This window comes from Natator depressus, chromosome 5, assembly GCF_965152275.1.
Source record: "Natator depressus isolate rNatDep1 chromosome 5, rNatDep2.hap1, whole genome shotgun sequence".
NCBI classification, from domain to species: Eukaryota; Metazoa; Chordata; order Testudines; family Cheloniidae; genus Natator; species Natator depressus.
This window is the reverse complement of record NC_134238.1, coordinates 63,851,425-63,867,849: the sequence shown is the minus strand read 5'-3', so window position 1 is coordinate 63,867,849 and position 16,425 is coordinate 63,851,425.

The window sequence follows — 16,425 nt, the reverse complement described above, 5'->3', positions numbered from 1 at the left end:
TATTGAACCCGGCCCTCGTTGCTGCTGGCTCCACCTGGCAGAAGGGTTACATTCATATTACTTTGTAGACCTTGTGTGATGTCAAAAAGTATATGAAGATATATTAGCAGACCAGTGTCCACTGAAAGCGGGTCCCCACCAATGTTCCCTCTAATTTTTGACAGGCTGTGTGCACAAAAAATTTCTTCTGTGCAAATTTTTGAAACAGAGTTCAAATTTGTGCGCCATGAGGCAAATGTGCCCAAGCGAGTAAAATGCTTATACATTTAAAAAGTTTTAATTTGCAATTTGTGATAATAATAGTTTTACACCATGTTATTTTATAAATGTCATTTTTAAATACTTAGAAAAAGGAAATTTAACCATTCTTCATGAAGCAGAAGTTAGTTTTAAGCATTATGGTTTATGATCTTTTTTATAGACAATCACAAGCATATATAAAGCATATATTAATCATGATCATTATCAGTCCATAGGCTTCTGCCCATTGGTGTTCACTTTCACCTTCCATTCTATACACATGTCCAAAAAGATTTTGATAAACATATACTAAAGACAATTTAGTAAGTATGCCATTATGTCAATTTATATGGGTTTTCAGATAGAGACATTATAAGTAAAAAAAGAAAAACAAGAGTTTGTGTTTAAATTTAAAATTTTCCTAAAAAATATCAATAAATGATTATCAGCCAAGAATAAGATATGTAATTACAAATGCATTTTAATTTCCTTATTGGTCAAAATGTCAAAGACTGCTAAACTAACCTTACTGTTTTTCCCTGCAATCATTTTCATTTGCCCATTCAATATAAACTCTGTCCAGATCTATCAGTCCTCCATCCAGCTGGTAACTCTAAATACACATCAGCATGTCCAATTCTACTTGTAAACGATTCCGTAGTTTGTTTTTTAAAGGTTTCAGAGTAACAGCCGTGTTAGTCTGTATTCGCAAAAAGAAAAGAAGTACTTGTGGCACCTTAAAGACTAACCAATTTATTTGAGCATAAGCTTTCGTGAGCTACAGCTCACTTCATCAGATGCATACTGTGGAAAGTGTAGAAGATCTTTTATACACACAAAGCATGAAAAAATACCTCCCCCCACCCCACTCTCCTGCTGGTAATAGCTTATCTAAAGTGATCACTCTCCTTACAATGTGTATGATAATCAAGTTGGGCCATTTCCAGCACAAATCCAGGTTTTCTCCCCCCCCCCCCACAAACCCACTCTCCTGCTGGTAATAGCTTATCTAAAGTGACCACTCTCCTTACAATGTGTATGATAATCAAGGTGGGCCATTTCCAGCACAAATCCAGGGTTTAACAAGAACGTCTGGGGGGGGGGGGTAGGAAAAAACAAGGGGAAATAGGTTACCTTGCATAATGACTTAGCTACTCCCAGTCTCTATTCAAGCTTAAGTTAATTGTATCCAATTTGCAAATGAATTCCAATTCAACAGTTTCTCGCTGGAGTCTGGATTTGAAGTTTTTTTGTTGAAGAATTGCAACTTTCATGTCTGTAATCGCGTGACCAGAGAGATTGAAGTGTTCGCCGACTGGTTTATGAATGTTATAATTCTTGACATCTGATTTGTGTCCATTTATTCTTTTACGTAGAGACTGTCCAGTTTGCCCAATGTACATGGCAGAGGGGCATTGCTGGCACATGATGGCATATATCACATTGGTGGATGTGCAGGTGAACGAGCCTCTGATAGTGTGGCTGATGTTATTAGGCCCTGTGATGGTGTCCCCTGAATATATATGTGGGCACAGTTGGCAACGGGCATTGTTGCAAGGATAGGTTCCTGGGTTAGTGGTTCTGTTGTGTGGTATGTGTTTGCTGGTGAGTATTTGCTTCAGGTTGGGGGGCTGTCTGTAGGCAAGGACTGGCCTGTCTCCCAAAATTTGTGAGAGTGTTGGGTCATCCTTCAGGATAGGTTGTAGATCCTTAATAATGTGTTGGAGGGGTTTTAATTGGGGGCTGAAGGTGATGGCTAGTGGCGTTCTGTTATTTTCTTTGTTAGGCCTGTCCTGTAGTAGGTGACTTCTGGGAACTCTTCTGGCTCTATCAATCTGTTTCTTCACTTCCACAGGTGGGTATTGTAGTTGTAAGAATGCTTGATAGAGATCTTGTAGGTGTTTGTCTCTGTCTGAGGGGTTGAGCAAATGCGGTTGTATCGCAGAGCTTGGCTGTAGACGGTGGATCGTGTGGTGTGGTTAGGGTGAAAGCTGGAGGCATGTAGGTAGGAATAGCGGTCAGTAGGTTTGAATAGAGACTGGGAGTGGCTAAGTCATTATGCAAGGTAACCTATTTCCCCTTGTTTTTTCCTACCCCCCCCCCCCCAAGACGTTCTTGTTAAACCCTGGATTTGTGCTGGAAATGGCCCACCTTGATTATCATACACATTGTAAGGAGAGTGGTCACTTTAGATAAGCTATTACCAGCAGGAGAGTGCAGTGCGGGGGAGGTATTTTTTCATGCTTTGTGTGTATAAAAGATCTTCTACACTTTCCACAGTATGCATCCGATGAAGTGAGCTGTAGCTCACGAAAAGCTTATGCTCAAATAAATTGGTTAGTCTCTAAGGTGCCACAAGTACTCCTTTTCTTTTTGTTTTTTAAAGTGTTCATTAAGTTAAAGCCATGCTCACAGTCTACACTTGATGCTAGGAATGTTCCTCCAATATCCATCAACTTTGCCAAATCCTAAAACTGTTCGTTCTAGTGAGCAAATGTCACCGCATCGGGAAACTTAAAACCAATTGGCTTTTGATTCTTTCGGCTACAACAAACTTGAAGTCATTGTACTGATTGACTATAACAATCTGTTCAGCAAGAAAGTTTTTGCATTTTGAACATAGGGATTTAACAGATGATGCTTTAAGAAATCCAACTTCCATACATTGTTCCATGTTCTTCCTGTTGAAAATTCTCCTGAAGCTCTAGCATCTTGACAATATACACAAACCACTCCATTGTCCTCATCATATGTGAATATTTCACTAAGTTTAACAAACATTACACTATGTGACTTCGGTGTAACCGTCTCTATAGTCTCATCCAGCCATCCAGATTTAAATGAAGTCGCTGTTCTTTTACGCTTTAGACCTCTAGACAGTGACATTTTGGGATTGAGTTTTTTACCAGATTGGTTTATTTAAAATTAATACTTTTATTATATGGCTACTATTTCAATGCGCTTAACAGCGTGACTCGACAAAAGGGCAAATGGGAGATCATTCAGATCAGGATACCAGAAGTTTGTGCATAGCTCCAATCATGTCCATTCATCTGTGGCAAAAAAACGTGGGAAAATGGAGATGTGTGGGCCCCGATGTGATCAGTGTTCCATGTTCAAAATGCTGGTGGGGAGGGGTACGATTCATTGCCCTCCTTTCCCTTTCCCCTACTTGCCAGCTAGTTGAATCTGTCTGTGTTGATAGATGGCAGGTGAACAATGTCAAAAGTCGCCTGTAAATGATATTTCGGCCTGGCTCCAATGTAGTGTTTCATTTTCTGTGTGTGCGGTGTTTCTCGCTGTGTGCAGGGTTTAGGATCTGTGTGCACACGCACACGCACACATCTTAGAGGGAAGAGTGGTCCCCACCAAGATCTCTGTTCTAATCCAAAGAGTATATGGTGGTAGGGATCCTGATCCTTTTGGCAGGGTATTTAATGGAGTTACTGAAATCAGAATTAAGTGCAATAAGTAGGAAAAGTGGGATAACAAAGTGAAAGTTATTGTTAGATGCATATGAGGCGAGGGGGACTTAATCGAAGTCATTACATTGGTTCATTTTTAGTGTTTAACCATTAGCAAAAAAAAAAAAAATCTGGTAATCTCCACAAAAATCGTCTCGTGTAAGGACCTATTTAAATAATTGTACGGATGTAGAAAAATGCTAGAGGTGTAAATATGTCTCCATTGCTTTAATTGAAATTATATTTGTGTGCCGTGTTTCCTGAATCTAGGGGTTACAGTGGACGAGAAGCTGGATATGAGTCAACAGTGTGCCCTTGTTGCCAAGAAGGCCAATGGCATTTTGGGATGTATATGTAGGGGCATTGCCAGCAGATGGAGGGACCAGATCGTTCCCCTCTATTCGACATTGGTGAGGCCTCATCTGGAGTACTGTGTCCAGTTTTGGAAATTGGAAAGAGTCCAGCGGAGGGCAACAAAAATGACTAGGGGACTGGAATGCATGACTTATGAGGAGAGGCTGAGGGAACTGGGATTGTTTAGTCTGCGGAAGAGAAGAATGAGGGGGGATTTGATAGCTGCTTTCAAGTACCTGAAAGGGGGTTCCAAAGAGGATGGATCTAGACTGTTCTCAGTGGTAGCTGATGACAGAACAAGGACTAATGGTCTCAAGTTGCAGTGGGGAAGGTTTAGGTTGGATATTAGGAAAAACTTTTTCACTAGGAGGGTGGTGAAACACTGGAATGCGTTACCTAGGGAGGTGGTGGAATCTCCTTCCTTAGATATTTTTAAGGTCAGGCTTGACAAAGCCCTGGCCCTGGATGATTTAGTTGGGGATCGGTCCTGCTTTGAGCAGGGGGTTGGACTAGATGACCTCCTGAGGTCCCTTCCAACCCTGATATTCTATGATTCTGTGACTCTGCACAAGAAGAGGTAAAATCCTTTCTTATCCTTTCAGAAAATAGTGTCTTCCTTCTTTCCAGTACCTCTCTGTTTCAAACAACAATGATAACAAATTACAGAACTAGTTGCTTTTTCTAACATTGAATGAAGTAATTTACTAGAGTAAGGAAAACAGTATTATCCCTACAGCTTCTCTTTTCATGCTTCACTGTAGAACGTCTGGCCAGAACTGTCTTCTGCCTGGCATTCTGCCACTTTTAAATAAATAGCAGATATCCTCACAAGCTTCTTCTTCCCCCCTTGAAAACTTCTGCAGCTTCTCCTATGCATATTCCATTAGTACTGCAACCATTTTAGAAAAGTGCTTGCTTCTGAATGAATACAGTAAGGATTACCCCAGCATAGCCCTGTTGTTTGGATTTGAGTAGGGGAAGCCAAATACAGTAGGATATGAAGAGGATGCAGTGGCAGTGGTGGAGAATGAAAGGGGGAAATGTGAAGCGTATGTAGTATAGTCTTGGATGAAAGACTTCTGCAGAGGCATGAACTAAAGGTTTACATTGTCAAAAGCAGGGACCACCACACTTGCAGGCATCCTTTTTGATTTTTCTCCAGAGGGAGCAAGTACAGTGACTGTTTCTGAAGCTACAATATGTATATCTTTCACTGGGAAGAGCCTAGTTCAGCACGGCTATCATGTCAAAAATGTTTCCAACTTATCTTATGTTTGTTTGTGTAGTATCCTCTTTATAGATAGGCATATGATCAACATCAGTTTTCCAAGAGGTGGCTCTCAGATGTATTCTGATCTATTTTATTCCTATCATGGCCAATCCTGTCCACATCTAATTATTTTTGTCTAGTGTTTCTCTTTAGCTTGTTCTTATTCAGACAGTTCATAGAATCATAGAATATCAGGGTTGGAAGGGACCCCAGGAGGTCATCTAGTCCAACCCCCTGCTCGAAGCAGGACCAATTCCCAGTTAAATCATCCCAGCCAGGGCTTTGTCAAGCCTGACCTTAAAAACCTCTAAGGAAGGAGATTCTACCACCTCCCTAGGTAACGCATTCCAGTGTTTCACCACCCTCTTAGTGAAAAAGTTTTTCCTAATATCCAATCTAAACCTCCCCCATTGCAACTTGAGACCATTACTCCTCGTTCTGTCATCTGCTACCATTGAGAACAGTCTAGAGCCATCCTCTTTGGAACCCCCTTTCAGGTAGTTGAAAGCAGCTATCAAATCCCCCCTCATTCTTCTCTTCTGCAGACTAAACAATCCCAGCTCCCTCAGCCTCTCCTCATAAGTCATGTGCTCTAGACCCCTAACCATTTTTGTTGCCCTTCGCTGGACTCTCTCCAATTTATCCACATCCTTCTTGTAGTGTGGGGCCCAAAACTGGACACAGTACTCCAGATGAGGCCTCACCAGTGTCGAATAGAGGGGAACGATCACGTCCCTCGATCTGCTCGCTATGTCCCTACTTAAACATCCCAAAATGCCATTGGCCTTCTTGGCAACAAGGGCACACTGCTGACTCATATCCAGCTTCTCGTCCACTGTCACCCCTAGGTCCTTTTCCGCAGAACTGCTGCCTAGCCATTCGGTCCCTAGTCTGTAGCGGTGCATTGGATTCTTCCATCCTAAGTGTAGGACCCTGCACTTATCCTTATTGAACCTCATCAGATTTCTTTTGGCCCAATCCTCCAATTTGTCTAGGTCCTTCTGTATCCTATCCCTCCCCTCCAGCGTATCTACCACTCCTCCCAGTTTAGTATCATCCGCAAATTTGCTGAGAGTGCAATCCACACCATCCTCCAGATCATTTATGAAGATATTGAACAAAACCGGCCCCAGGACTGACCCCTGGGGCACTCCACTTGACACCGGCTGCCAACTAGACATGGAGCCATTGATCACTACCCGTTGAGCCCGACAATCTAGCCAGCTTTCTACCCACCTTATAGTGCATTCATCCAGCCCATACTTCCTTAACTTGCTGACAAGAATACTGTGGGAGACCGTGTCAAAAGTTGAAGACAGTGCTCTGATTCTAGCATCTTTAATCTTTGCTAAAATCCATATTAAATTTTAAAATTATAACTGTTATTAACCTTATGAGTGACTACAAATCAGATAGAAATCTGTGTAATAGTTGGATTCCAAAATCAAAACTAGAATCTCTAAAGGAATTGAATTGAAGTTTGTCACAGAGCTGTAGAAACCCTAGTTATGAGTGTTATTTTCTTTAGTTAAAGGTTTCAGATGTGTGATTGAATAAACCATTTTGCAATGAGATGCAATAAGGTGACTTCAGTGACATCTCTGCCATGCAATTTCAGCCTCTGCAACCTAGACCTAATTGAAAAAAAATCTTTATCTTGCAGGGCTTCTCTCATAAAGCATGGCAATCTGTGTATACAATTAAGTCAATCATTTTTAAACCTATAAATAATTTGTGGTCATTACGATGAAAAGCCCATGTCTACTTTGCATATGAAAGACCGGTTGTCATTGTAGAGATTTCCAATGGAGATGAAAAATAGCCTGTTAAAATAAATGTGAAAAAAACTTTAATGTAATGTTGCAATGAAGCAAAGAAATACTAAAGTAATTTCATTTTCCTTTGAATAGCTGTCTTGCATCCATTCCCTTCTCAAGGTATATGCACTATACATACAAAAAAATCCGTCAGTTTGTTTCCAGAACCTATAACTCTCAGGAGAGTCAATAGCCAAATCATGGCTAACTCTGTATTAATGATCTTCCTTTGCTCACTGGGTTCTTGTAGAGCTAGTGCTTATATAGCTTCTCCTAAAAGCAGTTTCAAGAGAACTATCCACCTTATGCAGTAGAGTTCCAGAGATAATTACAGTCATCTAATCTGCCCTATTACTAATGCAGGAATATCATCTGTAGAATATTTTATAGTCCTCGGCACAATCAAAAAATATAGCTCCCACCACATCCCTTGAAAGACTATTCTGCAATCTAATAAATTGCTATGCCAGTTGCTGATTCCCCCATCAGATATGGGAGAACTCAGCTGCCCCTTCAGGACCAGCATAATGAGCATGGAGTAGATTCTCTCTTACTTATCGTTCATGTATCTTAAATTACATGGCTGCCATAGATTTCATTTTGAGCCATCATAAACTGTTTTATAAATCATTATAAAACGATGCAGAGGAAGCACTTTATCCACCAGTGAAATGAAACATTTTGACTGTGAAGTAAAGCATCTATTTAATGGGGGTCCCCTACATTTCCTGACAGTTTAGGTCAGGAACTGATCCAATCCAGTTGAAATTTGAAGGGCCAAAATCCATTTGCTGTGGATGTAAGATCTTAACTACAGTTTCTGCTAAGAACTTTTCATATACGCCCAGGTGAGGACTAGCTAACAGAGAACAATACATGGCTAAGAGAAAGCTGGGGTAAACAGATAACCTTGTGTGTTTCAAGTCAGTGAGTGGAGTCAACATAACTCTGGATGTAACTGGGTGTCCTTATCGCGAGTTATAGACACATGAAGCGCGGAGAAAGGCCTCACAGTTACTCCCTAATGCAGGGAGGAGATGGTAGTACAATACCCCTCAGATCCCAGACAGAGTTCGGGGAGAGGCCTAATATAATTGCCATAAGTTATGACACCTCCCCTCACAGATGTATGCCAATCCTATCCCACAGAAATGCAAGGGTAAACTTACAAACAATTGTTATTGTTAAATACTAATTACTGCTTTTTTGCTTTAAATCTCCAGGAATGTACCTGTTGGTCAACTGGGAGAGCTGCTCCCTCATTCCCCTGGACCCCAAAATTAGGATTTAACTTATGCACTTTAATAGACATAGTTTGGGGGTAATTACCTGTGTGTCAGCAATATGTTAATTTGAGCCATGGGCGAAGCCATTATGTAATCTTTTAGACCATTGGCTTATTGTGCTTATCTTGTCTTGCTGATAGAACCTATCTAGGGGTTTGGGAAACCCATCCCCATCGCTTCTCTCCACCTAATGAACACCCTATATAATCTATTGTAATGAATTGTTCTGAAGTGTCGCTGAGCCTAATAAGTGAAGTGACACTCTGCCAGCGCTGTGCGTAATAAACTCCTGTGCTTGATTCTACACGGTGTGGATTACTGTCCTTCAAAATTGCACATAGATCTGGGCAAGCAAAATAGAAAGACTCCAACTGGAATTTAATCCAGGTAATGTGACTATTACCTCTACTGCAAAAAAACATCCCAGTTTGTATGACATATCTAATAGGCAGCACCTCCTGCAGCACAGTTCCCACTCCTAACTCCATTGGTTCAGTAGTGACCCAAGGGCAAATTGGTGCTGACTGAATCACAAATATACTCCATGAAGGTTTCAGATCCAAAACCAAGCCCCATCTAATGCCATATGTGATTTATGATATGTGACTGGATTACAGCACAAGGTGTTTTGGCTGCAAGTATCTAGGCATTTGATAACATTTCAAGTAATGATGGTGTGACAGAAGGCCTGTCAGTAATTTATATTTCCTGACAAAGGAAAATCTGTAAGATTTAAAGAGAATCAAAATCCTGTTCCTGTTCTGATCAGCTAAAATAGAAACTGGATATGTCCAGCATAAAGACATGACCTGACACGTAAACCCAGGAACAACTCTGTGTAAATACCTTTAAAAGGGGTTGTAAACTGGCAATATCAGTTTAGCTTGCCCTTGTAAATGTAAACAGTTTAAAAGCATACCTGTAGTTAAAATGGTGACATTTTTGTACTGACCAAACCTAAGATCTTTAAATTAATAGAATTAGAGACAGAAATGTGAGAGAACCTCCCAGATGTCATGAGGGGGCAATTGTCCTTGTGGAGAAATTTTTTTTGATGGTGGTACTTCTGATCAAACACATCTTTATGGAATTCTTGATGTAACCTCCCCCTGGTATGAGAGGATGTTAGGAAGGGGCTGCCCCACACGGGGTTGAAAGGGGTTAAGGTGGCTCGGCAGGCCAGTTAGCTCATCAGATGCACCTGGAGAAGGAGTCAGGCAGCATGCCACTAATTAGAATTAGTCTCAGCTAGGCAGGAACAGGCAGGGCTAGAATAAAGCCCAGGAGCAGCAATGAGGCTGAAGGAAGGCAGGTAAGTAGGCTGTAATTACTCTCTGAGTGGAGAGAGTTAGGAGGCTGGCAAGCCCAGGGGTGGGAAGCCAAAGTAGGATGAAGCCCAGGGAAATAGCAGCCAGGGGATAGACCATGCAGAGACTTTGGCTGCTTGTTATAGGGTCCCTAGAACCTAGTGCAGGGCCTGGGTTCTCCTGCCGGCCACTGGGAAGTGGTGAGGGCATTGGAGTCGCCAGCCAGTGGGTTTGGAGAGACTTTGAGTTCTCTGGAGGGGGAGGACCTTAGTGACCTAGTTGGAGGGCCAACCCACAAAAAGGAGACAGATCTGAGAGTGAGCAGGGCTGCAGAGCGAGACAGGATGGGGGAAGACACCACTGGAGGAAAAGCACAAGTCTGCCAGATTTAATTCCTAGGGTGGCCAGCAGGAGGTGTCACTGGCAGTTGTACCCCATGACTGGGGATATATGAGGACAATATGTAAGGTCTGATCAGGACATGATCAGCTAGAACTGATTTCCAGACATGCAAGATTTTTTCTCTGTAACTAAGCCAAAAGAAGCTGCAATAATGCACTGGTCCCGGATCTCATGTATATCACATTGTGCCTGTGCTAAGACTGGCTCTGCCTCTTCCATGAATATACACCACTTTTAGAACTTCTTGTTTGTCCACACCATTGTGTAGTTTATTTATAGTATTTTAATCCCTCCACCAATAAATGTCAGTGTCTCCCCCCTTTTCACACTGTATCTCAGCTTTCTAATCCCTTCTCCAAAAGTGGTGGATAAGGTGTCTCTACTCAGAACTCCTTTTATCAGGCTTTCCTCCTCCCCCCAAACGTGCCTTCCTGTCCCCTTTTATACACTTCTCTCTGAAAACAGGCTAATTGGCTCATTGACTCCCTAGCCTAAACCTGGCCTGGTTGTGCTGTGTGGATTTAATTAGTACTAATAGTGACCAGGTGCTGGCTCAAGTGCTAGCCCTTACCACTCTGTCACATTGGCCCTTTAAGGAATTCACTTCCAAACTGAGGCATAAGAAGGAACAGGAGAGTCATGTGACAAGGCAGCATGTGACTAAGTAGACAGGCCTGCTGGGTGGTGTAAAGGAAACCTGTGATAGATTTGGGAAAAACACTAGACAGGTCAGGGTGGATATGATTTTCCATACATGTAGGGAAAGAAACCTGCAAGGAGAAGGAGCATGTTGGAGGAAAACCTGGCTAGAAAACCTGGAGGAAGGAGGCCCAGAGGGGGACAAGTCTTATCTGTGAAGAGCTTTAAAGGACTGGGAAGCTATGGAAGGAGGATGAAATCTTGGTAAAGGACTGAGGGTGATTTGGGTGGTATTGGATGATGCCAGTGACCTCAGAAAGGGAGTGACCCATTTTCTGATTTGCAAGGCATTTCTGAGGAGGAGTTCCAAGGGGGAGGAACAAGCCAGTTTAGCCACCATCTTCAAAAACTGAAGAAAAAGAAGGAGCTTTGCTGCTGGCTTCAAACCGTTGCTTTCCTGTCGTGGCTGTTGGCTTCTGACCATGCAATGCTTGACAGAGATGCCCATGCTTCTTCCTCCTGGTGATGACAAGGGGTAGGAGTCCATTAATATGCAATGTCTAAGATTCTGCATCTATAAGCAAGTGACCTCAAATCCAGCAAGTCCGTTGATGTTAAAACATGTGACCCAATGAAACTACCAACTAATCTTTTCAAGCATGCCCCATTTCCTGAGTTGTGGCAACCATCCTGAATAAGCATCAATCTCTTCCATTTTGATTTTTTAAATAATGTTTATTATAGAGACACCTTTACCTCAGCATTCTTGAAATTGTTTTTAACTCCAGCAGATGGTTGGTAGTAAGCCTGCATGTGTGTGCATGCAAACACACAAAAGTGTGTGTGGATAGAATCCACAGAATTTATTTGAGAACTGTGTCTATAGAATAGTTCCTCAAATACATAAAAAAGCTGTAGGCTAAACAATTTTGCTGTCTGATATAACACACCCCCAGCCACACATGCATATTTCAAGGGTTAGGAGTTGTATATTTAATCCTGAGATTGTGGGGGTGCTTTTCATCTAGATTGTCATTTGAATATTAAATGTAACAAGCAGTGTCATCTTGAAAGGTATTTGAATGTTTCATGTAACCTTATGCTGAGGGTGGTGGGGAAGAGATTGGCTATAGCCTAGCAACCAATAATTTGGGCAGGCAGCCTTAATTGGCATCAAACTTGTAGTTTTAACATTAGCCTCAACCCAATCTGACCTTCCATGTATCAGCTATTTGGCTGGAACATAAATAAATCAGTTGACACTGAGATTGATAATGCCCTGTTACTTTAAGGGCTGATAACTAAATGAGCCTGCTGCCTTCTCAAGTATTACACAGAGCTTATAAGGAATTTTTGGTTTATTTGATATGGTTTAATGTACATTATAATATCAAATTAATCTAATTAAATCAACAGAAAGTGGGTTACATATTTTATGCTTTTGCTTAGATGTTCAGTTTAGTTAATAAAACTGGAAATATGTGTGGTTCAGAGATTTCTTCCCCAGACATCCGGGTTCCAGACCTGAGTCCCCAGGGAAATAAAATGCAATTATATGACCCACCTAGTAACACTCCAAAGACCTGCTCAGTAATCCTCCCATAACTGGTGCCCAAACAGGAGCAGCTTTAAGAGTTAGCTTTAGAGGAAAGTTGATGTATGTGTTGATCATTTCTTTCAATAAGCAACATGGACTCCAGAACATTTGAAGGTCTGGGGTGATACATACCAGCCAGTCAATCAACAGGCTGACCAACTCCCAGTAATAAGCTTATACTCTTCACATGGGTTATGCTGTGAATAGGACCATTGAAGTGTCTAATATGACATATGACAGCCCTGAATTGCCCTGGCTCCTCTAACCGGTAAATAAACTAAATCAATGTGGGTCAAAGTGGTGGGAGGAAGGTCTCACCTCATGCAACTGGGTCTCTCTTAAACGGTTGTCTTATACTCTAGATCATCTACAAGTGCTGCAATTGTGGCATGCACAAGCACATTCTTACTGTCAAGTACAATGCTGGAGGAAAAACTGTAACTCTCTTCCTCTTGATACAGCCCTCCTTAATATCATTGCCCTGGGCTACTGGATTGCATACACTTAGCAGCCCTTTCCCTAGACTGCTGAGATATAGCCTCCAGAAATACATGTAAACCCAATGGCTAAAAGACCAAGGATGAAGCTCTCCGGTGTCTCTATGGGGGAGAAAAAACAGCACTGGCCAGCTTCATTATGAATTATGCTTATCCAAAATTCAAACTATTGATTTTTGTTGTTTGGCATGGAATTTCTTTTCATGTGCAAATGCTTTAAATTGGTTATCATTCCTGCACTCAAGAAAGGGCTTAGAATTGTGCAGGAGATGCCATAGATGATGTGTCACTATCCATTTATGAGAAATGGTCTTTGACTGGGTAACAAAGCTCAGGCTCAGCAGCCAGGCATAATGGATTCTGTCTTGAGAAATGAAGAGCTCTATCACAGGGAGTTTGTCCAATGGTCTGGTCCTGTTCTGGGCTTCCCGTGTGGAGAGTCTGAACCTTGTGTGGAGAAATCTATAGAACTGGACTTGCAGGAGCAGAACTGATTCTCCAAAGCTGAGGACTGACAGGTGGAATAAAGTAGGACCTGATGGAGCAGTTCTCTCAGGACTTGAGCAGACCACTGGAGGAGAAACAACGAGGAGTGCATGTGAATGAGCCTCTGATGGTGTGGTTGGGTCCTATGATGGTGTTACTAGAGTAGATATGGGGACAGAGAAAGCAACGGGGTTTGTTACAGGGATTGGATCCTGGATTAGTGTTTCTCTGGTGAGTAATTGCTTCAGGTTGGGGGGCTGTCTGTAAGCGAGGATTGGCCTGCTTCCCAAGGCTTGTGAGAGTGGGGAATCATTTTCCAGGATAGGTTGTAGATCATTGATGATGCGCTGGAGAGGTTTTAGCTGGGGGCTGTACGTGATGGCCAGTGGTGTTCCGTTATTTTCCTTGTTGGGCCTGTCCTGCAGCTGGTGATTTCTAGGTACCCGTCTTGCTCTGTCGGGCCAATCCTCACTTACAGACAGCCCCCCAACCTGAAGCAAATACTCACCAGCAGCTACTCACCACACCACAGAAACACTAACCCAGGAACCCATCCCTGTAACAAACCCCATTGCCTTCTTTGTCCCCATATCTACTCTAGCAACACCATCATAGGACCCAGCCACACCATCAGAGGCTCATTCACTTGCACATCTACTAATGTGATATATGCCATCATGTGCCAGCAATGCCCCCCTGCCAGGTACGTTGGCCAAACTGGACAGTCTCCATGTAAAAGGATAAATGGACACAAATCAGACATCAGGAATGGTAACATACAAAAGCCAGTAGGAGAACACTTCAATTTCCCTGGACACTCAATAAAAGTTTTAAAAGTAGCCATACTTCAACAAAAAAAACCCTTCAAAAACAGACTTCAAAGAGAAACTGCAGAGCTACAATTCATTTGCAAACTTAACACCATCAATTTGGGCTTGAATAGGGACTGGGAGTGGCTTGCTCACTGCAAAAGCAATTTTCCCTCACTTGGGATTGACACCTCCTCATCAATTATTGGGAGTGGACCACATCCAACATGACTGAATTGACCTTGTCAGCAATGGTTCACCACTTGTAAGGTAACTCCCTTCCCTTCATGTGCCAATATATATTTATGTCTGTATCTGTAATGTTCACTCCATGCAGCTGAAGAAGTGGGTTTTTTACCCACGAAAGCTTATGCCCAAATAAATGTTAGTCTTTAAGGTGCCACTGGACTCCTTGTTGTTTTTGTGGATACAGACTAACACAGCTACCCCTCTGATACTGGAGGAGAATAACTTGATTATGACTGGGACCAACTTGACTTGTGGGTTAGGTTTGAAGTGAGACAGTTTTGGATCTCTATTTGGATCTTTTGTTATAGGGGACTTGAGGGTTGACCAAGCTCTTCACATAGCAATTTGGGTTGCTGGTTTCTTATATGCAAATATATATACTGGGTTTTCATGTTAATTTTGACTGTTTTCCCCAAATAAAAATATTCCCCGTGTTCATGTTCCCAAAAGATGCTCAGGTGCCTGTGAGAGTGTGTGTGGGGAAACATCTGCAAAAGTGATGAGGGAGGTTTTAGTTTAATTTTCCTGTCAGAAATGAGTGATTCTGGATGGTGGTTCAAGTCATAGTTTAGAAAACAACTGCTAGACGTATTGAACTCAGCCCTAGTTGTTTCTTCTGTTGACGTCTAGAAGAAGTTACTTATAGAAGCGTGACTCAGTCTTCCTCCTTGCTGTATTGCCTTTATGCGTGATCTAATCAGGAGGGGAAACATATGGACTGCTTGCTCTCCCTGACTTTCTAAGCATGCGGGGGCTAAGTCCATCCCACTGCCTCTCTCAGGCACAAAGGATCCTTGAGAGCAGCAAATGCAACTTCTCTAGGACATTTGACTTGACATTCCAGAACGCACAAAGGATAATCTACAAAGATTGTCCAGAGGTGGTGGGGTGGTGTCAGCCTGGGTCTATGCCTCAGAATTATTCAAACACCTGCTGGTTTGTAACAATGTAAAGTGGCAGTTTCCTAGAAGGGAGAGAGGAACAGGAGAGTCCTGTTATGTGGACTGGTTATTAGCATGGAAGATACAGTGGTGAAGAAATATATGAGAACTGCATTCCATGTGGGGTATTTTTATTTATAGGAATTTGGGGATAAGCTTCTTGCAGAGACCAGCTCTAACTCTGGGCTTGGAAGCAATTTTTTTTCCCCTTAAAAAGAGAAGATAAGAGAAATCTGCCTCCTTTCTGATCAGTGACTTGTGGTTCTCAGATTGAGGCATCTCTAGTTTATATAGAGACCAATACATAACTAAGCCTTGCCTCAGGTTTTAAAATGTAAGCACCCACCTCACAAGGTGCCTTGAGAAGTCTTTCCTGCCAGTCAGGCAGGAGGAAGAAAATGTTAATGAAGTGACATCAGACACTCATTACCAAAATTGGATAGTGGTATGTAAAATAAATATATGAAAATTAGCCTTTTCAGCTGACTCACTCTGTCCATATCTCAGCAATGAGGAAAATGGCAACATCCAGGTTTGAATGTGCTCTGTCAGCAGCAGGGTGCTAGAGGAAATGGGGGCAGGCTCACAACAGGGAAAATCTTGCTAACATTAGGAGATGGTTATTAGTGATCTTATGCATGAGCGTGCCTCTACCTTAATGGTGCCAGAATAAATTGCCTGTCTTTTGCAGGACAGAAGCTGGGAGAAACTGGCTGATGAGGGTTAATGCTGTAGTGGGGCATGGATGTGGACTACAAGATGCAAAATGGAGAGTGCCGGGGGAATCAGAAAAGAGGATGTTGCATGAAATTTCTGAAACTTCACTGGGGAAAGGAGAGAGGAGTGTATGGGTTAGACGCATGGAGAGTGCAGCTTCCTCTGCAATTAAAGACAGCAAGTCTACTAGTTCTGGCAGAATCATTGTGGGTGAAGAAATCCTGAACACTTCCAATATGTGGAGAAGACCAAACAATAAGTTAAATCTGCATTATGTACTGCACAAGAGAACACAATGGGTGTACAAAATTAACATAGTTTAATATTACTGCACACATTCACTTGACTCA